Genomic DNA, 15,621 nt, shown 5'->3' on the forward strand with positions numbered 1-15,621 from the left:
GACGCACTTATTATCACCTTGTCAATGGCCAATTGCACAGCCAGGAAGGTCTTGCTAGATACAGGAAGCTCGGTCAATCTAATCATGCTGAAAACTATAGAAAACATGGGATTCAGCGAGAAGGATTTGCAAAAGAAGACTATTCCGCTAGTAGGCTTCAGTGGAGAAACAGCCAACTCATTAGGCGAGATAGTTATCCCAACCTATGTGGGAGGAGTCAACAAGCAAGTCAGGTACCTGGTTATAGACAGCCCCTCCACCCACAACGTCATATTGGGAAGACCGTGGTTGCACTAAATGAAAGCAGTCCCCTCAATATATCACCAGTGGATAAAGTTCCCCACGCCATGGGGAGTAGAAACAATAAGAGGAGATCAGGAGGAAGCTAGAGGCTGCTATAAGAAGGCACTTAAGTGCACTGCCAGCCCTCCCGCATAGCAATTATATAAGCAGCCTATCCAGGACGAATACATCGAACCCCCAGCAGAAGAGCTGGATCAAATCAACCTGGACAAGCTGCACCCAGAAAGAACCATGCTCATTGGAGCAGGATGCACAGGAAGCTTAAGACAGCAACTAGTAAAGTTCTTACAGGATAACATGGATTGTTTTGCATGGTCACATGATGACATGATAGGAATAGATCCATCCATCATAACGCATAAGCTTAGTGTGGACCCAAAGTGTAAACCCATCCAGCAGAGAAGAAGAAAGTTTGCAGCGGAAAGAAACAAAGTGATCAACCAAGAGGAAGATAGCCTACTGGCAGCGAAGAAAATAAGAGAAGTAAAATATCCAGAATGGCTGTCTAACGTAGTGGTGGTGCCAAAGAAAAATGGAAAGTGGAGAGTATGTGTGGACTTCACCGACCTCAACAAAGCATGCTCTAAAGATCCATTCCCGCTGCCTCATATTGATGCAATGGTGGACGCAACAGCTGGACATGAGATACTGTCATTCCTGGACGCATGGAGTGGGTACAATCAGATTAAAATGGATCCTGCAGATCAAGAGAAGATGGCATTCATGTCCGAAAGAGGAATATATTGCTACAACGTCATGTCATTCGGCCTAAAGAACGCAGGCTCCACAAATCAAAGGCTGGTTAACCGAATGTTCAAAGAACAGATAGGAAGAACAATGGAGGTGTATATTGATGACATGGTGGTGAAGTCAGAGAAGGCCAAAGATCACATGCGGCATCTGGCAGAAACATTCAGCACCCTCAGGGAATACAAAATGAAGCTAAACCCAACTAAATGCACCTTCGGAGTATCTTATGGCAAATTCTTAGGCTATATTGTAACTCAAAGAGGGATAGAAGCTAGCATCGAGCAGATCAAAGCTGTCTTGCAACTAGAATCACCTGAAAAGCCTAAAGATGTTCAAAGACTAGCTGGAAAGGTAGCAGCCCTGAACAGGTTCATTTCAAGATCTTCAGATAAATGCAGGCTGTTTTACGACATACTAAGGAAAAGCCAGAAATTTGAATGGACCTCGGAGCACGAGCAAGCCTTTAGAGAGCAGAAACACTACCTCAGCAGCCCGCCGCTGCTGTCGAAGCCAAAGTCAGGGGAACCGCTATTCCTATACCTGGCCGTCACGGAGGTGGCAGTGAGTGCTGTCCTGGTTAGAGAGCAGGAAAAAGAGCAGAAGCCAGTATACTACGTGAGCAAGTCTCTACTGCCGGTAGAGACCAGGTACACATCCCTTGAAAAATTAGTGCTAGCATTGGTAGTAGCATCTTGCAAACTGCGCCCCTATTTTGAATCCCACATCATACATGTCGTGACCAACTACCCGCTAAAATCTATCATGAGGAAGCCTGAACTATCAGGCAGAATGTCAAAATGGTCTGTGCACCTCAGTGGGTATGATATCCAGTATGACCACAGAACAACAATCAAATCACAAGCACTGGCCGACTTCGTGTCAGACTTCAGCCCAGCCATCCAGAATCTGGCAGATACGGAGATCCTCACCCTAGAAGGAAGCAAGGAGACATAAGTCTGGCAGATGCATATTGACGGAGCCTCCAACCAAAGGGGGGAAGGTGTGGGATTAATCCTGCGATCACCACAGGGAGACCTGATAGCGCAAGCAGTAAGATGTGAATTCAAGGCAACCAACAATGAAACAGAATACGAGGCCTTGATATTGGGAATGAAGCTAGCTCTGGAATTAGGGGTCAGGCACCTGTACATATCCAGTGACTCTTTGCTAATAGTCAACCACGTAAATGATGAGTTCACAGCCAGAGACTCAAATATGATTGCATACTTGAAAATAGCGAAGGAATTAAAACAAAAATTCGCAACTTGCAAGCTTAGGCAGATTCCCAGATATCAGAATGTGGAAGCGAACGCCTTGGCAACTCTGGGGGCAACATTTAAGCCAACAGAGCTATCCAGCATTCCAATAACACACATGCTAGAGCCTTTTATCCAAAAGGCAGACGAAGTAGACAAAGGAGAACTGGAGGATCCACATAATGAAAAATGAGCCCAGGCGGTTACAGAGGAAGGTGAGAGCTCACAGTCACCTGATCAAATATCTGAGCAGGCAGATGACTGGGATTGGCGTACACCTTACCTAGACTGGCTGCGTCATAACAAGCTGCCAGACGACAAGAAAGAAGTGAGAGCTTTCAGAGTGAGGGCTTCCAGGTTCATACTCATTGATAACATATTATTCAGAAAATCACTAGTAGGCCCCTACTTACGGTGCCTGGACAAGAAAGAAGCACAGACTGTGTTACATGCTCTCCACAGTGGCGAATGTGGAAACCATGCAGGGGGCAGGAGTCTGGCAAACAAAGCCCTCAGGCAGGGATACTATTGGCCTACAATGAAGGCAGATGCAGCAGAGTACGCACGCAAATGTGACGCCTGCCAGCGCTCAGCGCCAATGATCCATCAGCCAGCAGAACCCTTGCACCCTATCATTTCTCCCTAGCCATTCATGGCATGGGGCATGGACATAGTAGGACCTCTGCCACGAGCCACAGGAAACAGGACCTGGATGCTGGTGATGACAGATTACTTCTCCAAGTGGATAGAGGCAGAAGCATTCACAGAAGTAAAAGATAAACAGTCATTTCGTTTGTAAAACGAAACATCATTTGCAGGTTTGGTATCCCATCAGAAATCATATGTGACAATGGCTCACAATTCATCTACAACGATACCGAGGGATACTGTGCCAGGTGGAACATCACCCTAAAAAAGTCAGCACCTAGGACTCCAAAGTCCAACGGGCAAGCTGAATCCAGCAACAAAATCATCATTGATAATCTAAGAAGGAGGTTACAGGAGTTTGGAGGAAAGTGGGTAGATGAATTGCCACTAGTGTTGTGGTTAGAAAGAACGACACCAAAGATAGCAACAGGTCAAACACCCTTTAGCCTAGTGTTTGGCGCGGAAGCAGTCATTACGTCAGAAGTCCTAGTTCCCACTCATAGGTATGAAAATATGACAAGGGAACTAAACAATACAGAGATGACCAGAAGCCTGGACACAATTGACGAGCTGCGAGCAAGCGCAAAAATCCGTCTGGCCGCCTACAAACAGTCAGTGGCCAAGAGCTATAACAAGAATGTAAAAGTCAAGCTTCTGAAGGTAGGAGACCTGGTTCTCCGAGAGGTGTTTCAAAACACCAAGAATCGAAAAGCAGGTAAATTCGCCTACAAATGGGAAGGACCATACCAGGTAGAAGGAGTTGTTGGCCATGGCGCATACAGACTGATGACTATGGACGGTCAAATCATACAATGCCCATGGAACATACTTCACCTGAAGAGATATTACTTTTAATAATAAGTAGACTTTAGCTTTCAGAATGATGTACTATGAAAAGCTACATCATTTTTAAAATTAAAATAAAAATCCGGTAGTAGGCATACTGCCAATTTCACTTTTATTTCTGGTGTCTCTAACTCTTTCAAAGCTTTAAACTACTACTCCCTCCAATTTTCTTTTATCTTCCCCTTTCTTTTGGGTACAAAAAATAAGAAAGGGGAAGAAAGAAGGAATAAAGTATTGTAAGTTGTGAAATTTATAGGTGAGAAAAAATAATAAATAATGAATAAAGAATAGATAAACTAATGAGAGTTGTTGATTTTTTAGGAGAGAGAAATTAATAAAAAATGAATGAAACTTACCAAAAAAAGAAAGCGGGAAGATAATCAAACTTGTGTGAAAAAGGAAAGAGGGAAGATAATAGGAAATTGGAGGGAGTATTAGATGGCGTGGTCTAGTAGCGTCCTGGGACCACAATTGCTCTGGTACCCCATGAGATGGTGACAGGTACTTCGCATCATTTTAATAGATTTTCTTATTTTCAGGCTTCTCTAAGTACATCACTTTGAACCCTAGTGTCTATGGTACTTTGAAAGGATGTCTAGCAGGACTGTCAACTGCCAACGCGGGGTGACAAGGCACATGGCACTCCAACATGCCTAACCTATTTGACAAGGCACGCGGGGTGACAAGGCACATGATTACGTAAATTCCTTGCTCGACACCTTAAAGCGTACTTCACAAGAAATTTGGGGCAAACTGTTTGGGCTAAAAATAGCACAATAAGGAAGGCCCACTTAATAAAATAAAATGCTAGGGGAGGAGTAATAAGGAGGAAGGAAGCCCGAAATTGGGAGAAAAGGGAAACGGGCTAAAGGAAGATCAGGAGCCCATCATAGAAGGCGTCCGAATTAAGGAAAGAGAAGTTAGGGAGAAGTTAGGGAGAAGTTAGGGAGAAGTTAGGGAGAAGTTAGGGAGATCAGGGAGAATTGGGGAAGGCGGCCGAATATGGAAAGAGTTCTTATGGAAATTATATTCCCTTTCCATAATCAAAGTAGGACATATCTAGGGTTCTCACCCTATAAATAGCCAAGGAAGCAAATCAAGAAGGACATTCACACATTCACATTCAAGAACACATCAACACCATGGCATTAGCATATTATTATCAAATATACATCCGTTCAAGATCTTGTAGGTCAGACGCCTAGTGCCAGCAGGATTAGCCTTGCACCTCAATTGTAATCATCCTCCTATTCAAGTATAGTGCAATAATTGGCAGGGTACCGTCCCTCCCGCGGTTGTTCCCACATTGGGTTTTCCGCGTCACCAAATCTCACGTGTCAATTTACTTTATGCGCTCTATTTATTAAACATACGAACGATCATACAATCAACCAACGAGTAAGACCGCATTGACCTTAATTAATAAACTCGGTAAAAATACATAAACAGTCATATTAAATTTTCAAGGTCAGCGGGTAAGTTTAACCATTTTTAGTCATTTTAACCTCCATTTATGCCATTTTTACACTAAAAATTCATAAATCATGAAATATTAATCACATTAATATGATATTTTACATGCAATACATAAAATAATCATGTGAGGTCATACTAAAATGCCACGGCCATTAGTGAAGGTTAACTTATTTTAGTGAATAAAAGTTCATTTTAATCATAAAAATGTAATAAAATCACTAAAAATAAATAAAATGAGCAATAAATTTCCATAAATCATAAAAATTACCTAAAAACATTTTAGGACCAGAATATATAACATGCATAATTATTTTGTGGCTTAATCTTATAAATCACAAATTTTAGTTTTATATGTTAACATTTTAACTCGGAAAAACAATAACCGATTATGCATGCAACATCCTCTGCTCTGATACCACTTGTTAGGTTTATATACCTATTATTAGACTCCTCTAATAGTGAACTAATTAACATCTTAATTATTTTTTCATTAGATCTAGTGCATGCATAACAAAATAAGAGATTTATAAGAAAAACAATGTCCCTTACATTGTAAGTAGGTTCGAAAATATGGGCACAAGTAAGGTCACCTTCCTTCACTTGTTCTTGAGCTTAATATGATGGATGATCCTCCTAAGACTCCAAGTATAGAAGACACTCCAATAAGTTGCACCCAAGATTCAACCCAAAAATTTCAACTAATATTAACTAGATATGTAGTAGAAATGCTACCTTAATGTTACTGATATTTCTAGTATTACTACCTCTACTAATAGTTGGAGAGTATTAGTATTTCAGATTTATAGGTGGATTTTACATGTGAGGAAATATAAGTGAAAAATAAGCCAAGAACAATAGAGAAAAATGAGCAACAAGTACTCACTTTTAAGAGCCAAAAACCGATTGCTCTTATGCCAAGGGAGGAATATTTTTCTCTTGTTTTTACTTATAGCTATAGTGTAGGTAGGGTAGTGTAAGATATAGTATGATTAAAGCATATATGATATGTCACTATCACACTCTAACCAAAATAAACAAAAGACAAAAGGAGCATCTTTTGCTCTCCTCTGGCCGGTAATATGGATCCCTTTTGGTCCATTTTTGCCTTTTGTCATTTGTCCCACAAATGCTTATAAGTCATATGTTTAACTATCTTACATAATTAATTATTAATGTAATCATTTAACACTTAAATATTACAATTAATAATATAATATACACTCCACTTTTGAGTAGTATACTACCATTATATCAATATATAATGGGTCCTATAATTGCTAGTTAGATAAAACTACAACTTCTTGTAACTTTAATAACCAATTACCTCTACCTCAAAACTTATATAAAACCTCAACTAATTTAGTAATTTAACACTTAATTACTAAATTAAATCTTATTTAATCACATTAGAATAAGACGTAAAATCGCACTCCCATAATTGAGGAATTAATCAATATGTATCGCATACAATTAATTAAATATCTATTTGGGCCTCATCCTATTGGTGTGACCTAAAGGGATCAACTGACCACCACCGTCATACGATAGTAATGTCAAACTCTAGTTAGTCAATCATTACCGATTAATGATGATCAGTTGACTATATAAAGAATCATCTCTTTCATATTCTTGATATGAGATTTAATTATGATATTAAATCATGTGATCGCACTATTGTTGAGGACACATTTTCCAACAAAAATATCAATACGAATAGGGAAACCTGGACCACCTGCTATCACGTGGGGGCAAGGTTCAGTAAATTATGCTCCACGAATCAGGTTCTACCCTCTATACTTCCTATTTGTCCTAGAATAATATACGTGATAACAGGGGGATCAGAACTATGCAGCCTAACATACTAAGCAGCCAAAAAGGCATGACACAAAAATAAAAAGAGATCTCCTAGAGTCCACCTGCAGAGTCAGCCATGGGAATCTGCCACCTGTCACATTCGACGAGGTGGATGCTCATGACACGCAGGGGCACCACCATGATGCTCTCATCATAACATCGTACATAGAAACTACACCATGAGAAAAATCCTAGTGGTCACAGTAAACTCAGTCGGCATGGGTAAGATGGACCCAAAACTAACAGTGCTTACAAGTTCAGAGTATACAGGTAATCTTCATCAACAATTGATTGAATTTCGTAAAATTAACATGGATTGTTTTGTTTGGTCTCGTGATGATATGATAGGAACCAGACCAAATATAGCCAGCAGGCTGCACCCATCCAAGGGAAAAATAATTAGAATGCTGACCCTAGCAACTCCAAACAACTGTCACCCTCATAGGGTCGGCAGGCAGCAGTAATCAGTTTGTACGACAAGTATCCTAGCCAGGCTAGAACTCGAGAAACATCACAAAAATTAAACAAAGCAAAACAGAAAGGGCCAAGCCCCGAAACTGACAAACAAAAGTCCGAACAAGATAGGGGACAGATCTATCTAAAAGGATCCTTTCCTCAGCAGCTGTAACACCAGCTCCACCATCCAGCCCTACTTGATCTCTTCTTACAGGAACTAGCTCTCGCTCAGAGACATCAACAGCCTCAGCAGCATTTTTAGGGGAGCTGACCTCACCAGCATCCAGAATCAGGTCCCCAGCACGTTGAGATCTAGCAGAATAAGGAAGTCTCGACCAGCTGCCTCCTCTCAAATTCAGGAAGCAGAAGGAACCAGAATTGGAAATTCAAGGAAGTAGGAAGTAGGATGCAGGAGGGAGCAGAGTCGAAAATTGAGGAGGCAGGAAGCAGTCAGCAGACACCAGAACGGCAACCTGGATTAGTTGTCGCAACAACCCTTTCAGCCAGCGACCCAGGCAGCCATAACCTAGTAGTAGCTTGGACAGGGAGCATTACCTAGGAGCCAGAAGCGAAAGGGGGCAGATGCAGGTTATTTTACGGCATACTTGGGAGACGCCAAAAGCTCGATTGGTCGGAGGAGCATGAAAGACATTCACGAAACTGAAACACTATCTGAGTGAGACAACAATTAATGTTATGCTAGAAGCCAAAATATTATTTCGGCAAGTCTCTGCATCCTGCAGAGACCAGGTACACATCACTTGAAAAACTGGTTCTTGCACGTGTTACAGCCTTCTATTAATCACGTTCTTATTTTTAATCTAGTAATGTCCATGTGCTAACTAACTACCCCCTAAAAGCCATTATGAGTAAACCATAGATATCAAGATAAATGACCAATTGAACGACACATCTAAGTGCTTACAACGTGAAATTCGAACCTCAGACGACCATTAAGTCACAGACCATTGTAAACTATGTACCTACTTTAGTCCAGCACCTCAAACCTAGGTGGATAAAAGCATCCCCAACCTAGAGGGAGACATGGAACCTATAGTTGGACGTAGCGCACTGTTAGGGCCACCAATATAAGGGGAACAGGAGTAGGCCTGGTACCTACGAGGGAAGCAGGACAGGCACCTGAGAAAGCCAGGCACCTGATCGTCCGAGCTTGCAGTGATCCTGGAAATCGTGCACTGAAAAGTCGTACCGATCGTTCGAGCTCGCGCAATGACCGAAAGTCCGGACACCGAAAGTCCGACGCCCGCTACCGACGCCGAAAGTCCGACGCCCGCCCGGATACCGAAAGTCGGTGCCTCGACAATCGACATCTGAAAAAGTTGGGCACCTGAAAAGATCAAAAATCAGGCAGGTCCTTGGTCGGTAACCAGAACCTTGTTGCAGACCCCCTCATAACCCTGGGGGAAGCACTCAACCCAGGTACTTATCAACCATACTCATCCTTTTATATGCTACAATTAACAGTAAGCAAAAGAAAGAAGATTCATTTTCATAGGCACATACGCTACTCCTAAGGTAGCTCATCAATTCGTGATCTCATTACAATATTTATATTTTGTATAACTACTGCCTTGAGCATCGGAGGGTTGTTGGCTATGCCATTTGCTAGCCCTAGCAGAAATATTTCTTGCAGGACCGTCATTAAATTCTCCTACCAGCAGAAGTGCTCACACGGGCTCCAGAACCTGCCACTCTTCCCCCAGATCAAATGGAGCGTCCTCCTGTGAAATGCAGGGTGCAGAACGCAGAGAGCGGGCGGCAGTCGCTCCGCCAAGAAACTTTCTCGCCTCTGAAACGACCTTCTTGCGTGCGGTCGGGCCACCCGGCCCGGCGGGCGTCGCTCCGCCAAAGAAACTTTCTGCAAAAACAGCCTTCTTCCGTGCAGATCAGGCCACCCAGCCAGCAGGACAGGTCGCTCCGCCAGCAGCTTGCAGATCACCTTGCTTGCAGGATACTCCGCCTCCTAATGAGTATCAGGTCGCTCTGCCAGCAGGATCCCAGTGACAGGCGTCTGGTCCTCAACAGGATCCCAATTTCTGGCGTCTAATCCATAACATCTGCCCGACATCTGGCAGTACATAAAAGTTCCTAGCACCCTGAATATGCAGGAGACAGGCAGCAGCCAGAATGCTGCAGAACACATTCTTACATCAGCTTCCTCAAGCGAAAAACCACAGCAATACATGCTCCCATCAGCCAGGTTTTCCACATCCAAGCTGTGAAATAATAAATGACGAGCAGAAGTGCATATCCTCCACATCCAAGCTGTGAAAATCACGCAGGGGGCAAAGAATACATATTTCGCATGGCAGCCAGAAACAAGCAGTCCAATGGACAAGTTGACTCACTATTGAGAACCCGATGCAAAAGCTGAAAGAAACTGGGGGCAGAAACTCAAAGAACTGTTCAAACACCCTTTAGCCTGGTGTTTGGAGGAGAGGCAGTAATACCACCAGAGCTAAGGACAACACAGTTACCTTGAAGGTGTACAACCACCTAAACAGGCATACGATCCCCTTGAAGGTGTTCAATCACCTATACAGGCATACAATCCCCTTGAAGGTGTACAACTACCTATACAGGCATACAATCACCTTGAAGGTGTACAACCACCTAGACAGGCATAGAATCCTCCAGATGGGAATCTCCATACCAGGTTGGAGGCGTTGTTGGTCGTGGTGTGTATAAGTTAATGACCGTGCAAGGTTAATTAATAGACGAGCCATGGAACATACTCCACCTGAAGAGGTATCACTTTTGATAATAAGTAGAGTTTAGTGTACAGAGTAGTGTATTAAGAAAAGCCAAAAAAACGGTAGTAGGCATACTCCCAATTTTGTGTCGTTTTCTTTTCGTTTATTTCTTTAAACTTTGAAAACTACTATTGGAGTTGTGTGTTCTGTAAGCTTCCTGGGACCACGATTGCTATGGCACCCCATGAGACGGCATCAGGTACTTCACATCGCTCTGGTAGAATTTCTATTTTTAGGCTTCTCTAAATGCATCACTCTGAATTCTAATATCTATGGTACATTAAAAGTGTAGCTAGCAGGACTGTCAACTGCAAACGCGGGGTGACAAGGCACATGACACTCCAACATGCCTAACCTACATTTCTCCATTAGGAGCACCCTCACCAGGCGGCCTGTGGAACATACGAAAGGAAGCCTGGCTGACAGCTAAAAGCTCATCCAGCTACCCTGGATACCACCCCCTGGACGTAGCTTGGAATCAACACAATTAATCAGGACCCCAGCATTCATGCACACACATATGGAGCACAGGGATCTCTGAGCTACAAGAATCCTGCAATGTCCCATTGGTCCTAGAATGACGATAAACTTGCCTAAAGTACGCCCATGTTGGCTTTAAACATGATGAACACACCTTGCGTCATGAACAAGGTTAATTAGTCAAATGCGGCATATGTCTAAATCAGCCATTGGGCAGACACAACAGCTAGCTAAGTCTAAATCAAGCTTCTCAGGTTGACACAACGGGTCTAAATCAACCTCTCAGGTTGACACGGCCACCTTTATCCAGAACGCGTCATATGTCTAAATCGGTCCCTTGGGTTGACGCGACAGCTGGCTAGGTTTAAATCAACCCCTGGGTTGACACGGCCACCTCCACTCTAAATCCGCTCCTTGGGCAGACACAACAAGCAATGTATTTGAAAATACTAACAAGGACTTGCACCTTGCAAAGTCAACTTCCCAGAACATTTCAACGGTCCTAGAACGACGATAAACTTACCTAAGGCACGTCCTACAATGACTTAACACTTACTTCTACCCCGTGGCCAGGGGCAGGTATATTTATCATCCTTCAAAACATGTCTTGTCCCCGCAGATAAAGTCAAAACATATAGGCATGATTGACATTGCATTCACAGCATACTATAGCCCCTATCATACATTAGAAGGTCCTCGCATGCACATGCATTACATTACTAACATTTTGCAGGTATCACCTACATGACAAGTGCACAATAAACTTGTGCCAACTACCAGACTCACCCTTGGTGACCAGATAACAGGATGGTAAGGGCAGGTAGAAACTATTCCTCCTGAGCAGCTATCAGCAAGATCCCAGTGTCAAGCATCTGCCAGCAGGATGCCAACATCGCCCATCCCGATTCACAAGATCGCGTCTGTTCCCGGCGTCGCCGTCTGTCCCAGCGTCGGCAAAATGCCAGTCCCCAGTCGCCATCCCCAGTTCCAAGCATCGCCTCCCTGGTCCCAGCGTCGACGAGGATCCCAATGTCAGCCATCTGGTTCCTAGCGTTTGCCATCTGGTTCCCAAACGGCAACCAACAGTGTCCGCCTTCAGGAACCCAGCGTCCATCATCAGATTCCTGCCGTCCACCAAGTTGAGCTGAGCATCCTTCAGCAGAAATCCGCATGAAATCTGCTTGTTGGCAAAATATGTTAGCAGGAATCTACAAGTTGCCATCTTCAGAACATCAGCTTGCAGATTAGCAGAATTAAGGAGTGACAGAAATCAGTATGCCAGAACAACGGAGTATGGTTTAGTAGAAACGAGTAGATCAGGGCGCCAGAATTATGGCTACAGAATAGGGATGCAAAATTATCTCAAATATATCTACTAGAAGTCATACCTGGCAGTCTATCAACAACTTGCTCCAAAGACACGCCAAGAAATTTCGCTCCGGCGAAGTTCTGCAGTATATCATAGCAGAGTTTCGAGTTTATTCCAAAGACATCACTGTTCAAAGAGAGTTTCAAATGATCTGCTCTAGTAGAGTTCCAGCAGTCTCCTCCAGCAGAAAGTCTACAGTCTATCCTAGCAGAGTTCCAGCAAAGTTCTAGCATCCTTCTCTAGCAGAGTTCCAGTGCCATCTTCCAGCAGGATGGCATCATCTTGTTCCACAAAGTCTCAACGGCTGAACCCATAAGTATAGCATCTGTTTGTTCCAGTAGAAGAATGACAATAGCAGGCATAATTTGAAGAATCAATTTCCCTCCTCAACGAAGCTGAGAAGCGAAATTGGGGGCAAACTGTTTGGGCCAAAATTCATTATTTGGCCTAAGCTACGTGGCACGAGACGAGTGGGTAATTAATTAAGCAAATGGACCCATGTTATACATGGGGAGTCGGGCCCACGGACCAAAGGAAGAAGAACTCGGCTTGGACTGAGATATCGACGAGACCGCGAGTGAGATAAGGAAGTCCAAGTTGTTACCAAATTTAGAATAAGAAAAGTCCAAATTGATACCTAACTCTACCTTGAGGAACAAGGTAATTAAGTGGGGAAACCTAATAAACCCACTAGGGTTTATTCACTATAATACAAGGAAGCAAGGAAGAGAAGGGATCCATATTCATACATACATAAGACGGCGTATACTACCTAGCTCAATAATACTACGTACAAACAATTCCCCTAAGTAATAGCCATCATCATCATTCAATCATTACCTCCATCACTAGATAATGATTAAACCTAATCATTATCTTCATCTTATCATACCATATATAATCCCACGCATAAATCCATGAAGTAGCCGCTGATATCCGATTAATACTATGTTTGTCTCTCGCTTACGCACTAGACAGATTCTTTGTCATCAGATCCGGACTGTTGAATGTTGTACTTGCACTCTGACTATTAAATAGTGGAATATTGGCTGGATACCGACTCCCCCCGCGGTTGTTTCGCACACCGGGTTTTTCGCGTCACCAAAATATCTTGTGTCATTATTCTCTTATTTTGTGCTTCACTTTATTTACATCATTATTCCGTCACAAATCATATATAATTCAACCCTCCGATACGAGGCTAAAAAGAGTAGGTCACTTTAACCCTTAACGAGATAGAATATCGTGTTTTGACAGTTTTTGACCAAAACAGTGATCGTGGTGGTGACTTGGTTGTTTTACTCGAGTTTAAAATGTTGTTCTTAGAGGGGTTGGGTTGGATATGTTGGAAGCTAGGTTGCACGGACACGCCTAGTTTTGAGCGTTCCCGTGTCGGACACCGTGTCGGACACGGACACTCGTAGGAAACGCCTGGAAACGTTATGGACATGCCTTGAACCGTGTCCCCGGTTTTTATGTTAAAAGAAAACGTGTCGGACATGGTCCAACATGGTTGGACACGGCCCGTGTCCGCTGGACACACCAAATAAGCAGTTTTGAAATCAAAATCTCACTTTATCAATTATCACGACATCTCACTTTTCCATTTTCCCCTTACATCTCATTTCTCCCCTTTTTTCTCTTGCATTGCAACGCCTTCCAGCCTCCCCTCGCCTTAGTCCGGCCGCCGTCAGCCTCCCCTTCGCCGCCGACAACCTCTGCTCTCTGCTCGCCACGTATCTTGCTTTTTCATTTTTCCTAATTTCTCAATCTATGTTTTATTTCTATATTAATCTCTATATATATTATATATAATAATAAGTTTCTAAATAATCAAATTAATCAAAATCAATCGTTATAATGATTATTATTGTTGTTGTTATTAAATTTGAGGGTTTTAAATTTGGAGATTGTTGATTTTTCATAAGTTAGGGTTTGTTTGATTTAGGGGTAATTTTCGGAAGCGAATAACTGAGTTGTTATTCCCACTTACCGAAAGAAGTTTAATGAATAATTACAATGGTGCAAAGGATGATCCGTGAACTCCCTTTTTTTAAACTTTTGGTGAGTATTGTTTGTCCAACTTATTTCTGTTGCCTTTTAATATTAATATATATTGCGGAAAATATTCGGTTTGATAACTATGGCGAATAGTATTGTAAGACTCGAATTTGGGTTTTTAATTTGGAACCTTTGATACTTTTTATTTAATTTTGTAAGACTTGAATGCTTATTTAAATTTGGGTTTGTAATTTGAAAATTTGTAGTTTTTAAGACATGTTATTGATTTTAACGTATAAGACATTAATATTTGTTGTCATTTTACGATTTTATGGCCTTTAAATGACCAAAAGTTAGATGTTGGTTATAATGTTCTTCAAATTCCTTTTATTTTAATATGTATATTGATTTTTTTTTGTCGTGTCCGTGTCCTAAAAACTTTGAAGTGCCGTGTCGCGTGTCCGTGTCGTCTCCGTGTCCGTGTCCGTGTCCGTTTTCGTGCAACTTAGGTTGGAAGTGAATGTAGTTTGTCACTTTTCTTTCTTTTAACCGTGTTCTAAATGTATATAATTTGGTAGATAAGATCCTCTGATTAATGAGAATTGTTTTGCTAATTTATTCATCTTGGATGTTTTCGCGTCTTACAATGATTTTTTGCATATGGTATTAAAATTTTGTTGAAATAGTATGAACGAATGGGTGTACAGTTGGTTATAACATGAGAAATCGCCTCATACACGCTCAAAAGAAAGATTTCGAAAGCAGTATACGGAGTATATGCTATTGAACATTAACCACGGTGTTTCCCAGTGATGATTCTATATGCAAAGGACATGTGCAAATGTTTTACCCATCAATAATGGTCGCAACATTCTATTAGTGAAAGTTTAGATCCCTTAAGGTAATAGATAATGTTGTTATTCTTATAATAATCTTACCATAATATTACTTTGCTCAAAATTGCCAATTAGGTCATTCTTATAATCTTATGATAATATTTAAATATGTCTTTTGTGAAACTTAGTCACAGCTTATTAGCTTAAGACGGAATATAAGGCAATGTACAACAAATGGACTAGAAGAATCAAATCAAGGCTCTTTTTCTGCGGCGGAAGAACATTGAACTGTCAGCTTATAATTTCGATCTTATATTAAACCTTATGTTCTCTTAACTGTAAGTGGTAATGCATAAAGTTGTCAATAATTTTTATTTTTCACAGCTACATCTTCACATAAATATGATATATCTTCTCGAAATAACTACTCAGCTCTAATGTTTACCAATATTTGCTTCTTTTTATCCTTCTGCCCCACTTAATTGTTTATCTTTTTTCTTTTATTTGAGAAATTTTATTATTTGAGAAATTTCAAATGAAAGAATAAACGAGGAATAGTAAGCGTTCAATTT

Source organism: Silene latifolia, chromosome Y, assembly GCF_048544455.1.
Source record: "Silene latifolia isolate original U9 population chromosome Y, ASM4854445v1, whole genome shotgun sequence".
In the NCBI taxonomy this organism is placed as follows: domain Eukaryota; kingdom Viridiplantae; phylum Streptophyta; class Magnoliopsida; order Caryophyllales; family Caryophyllaceae; genus Silene; species Silene latifolia.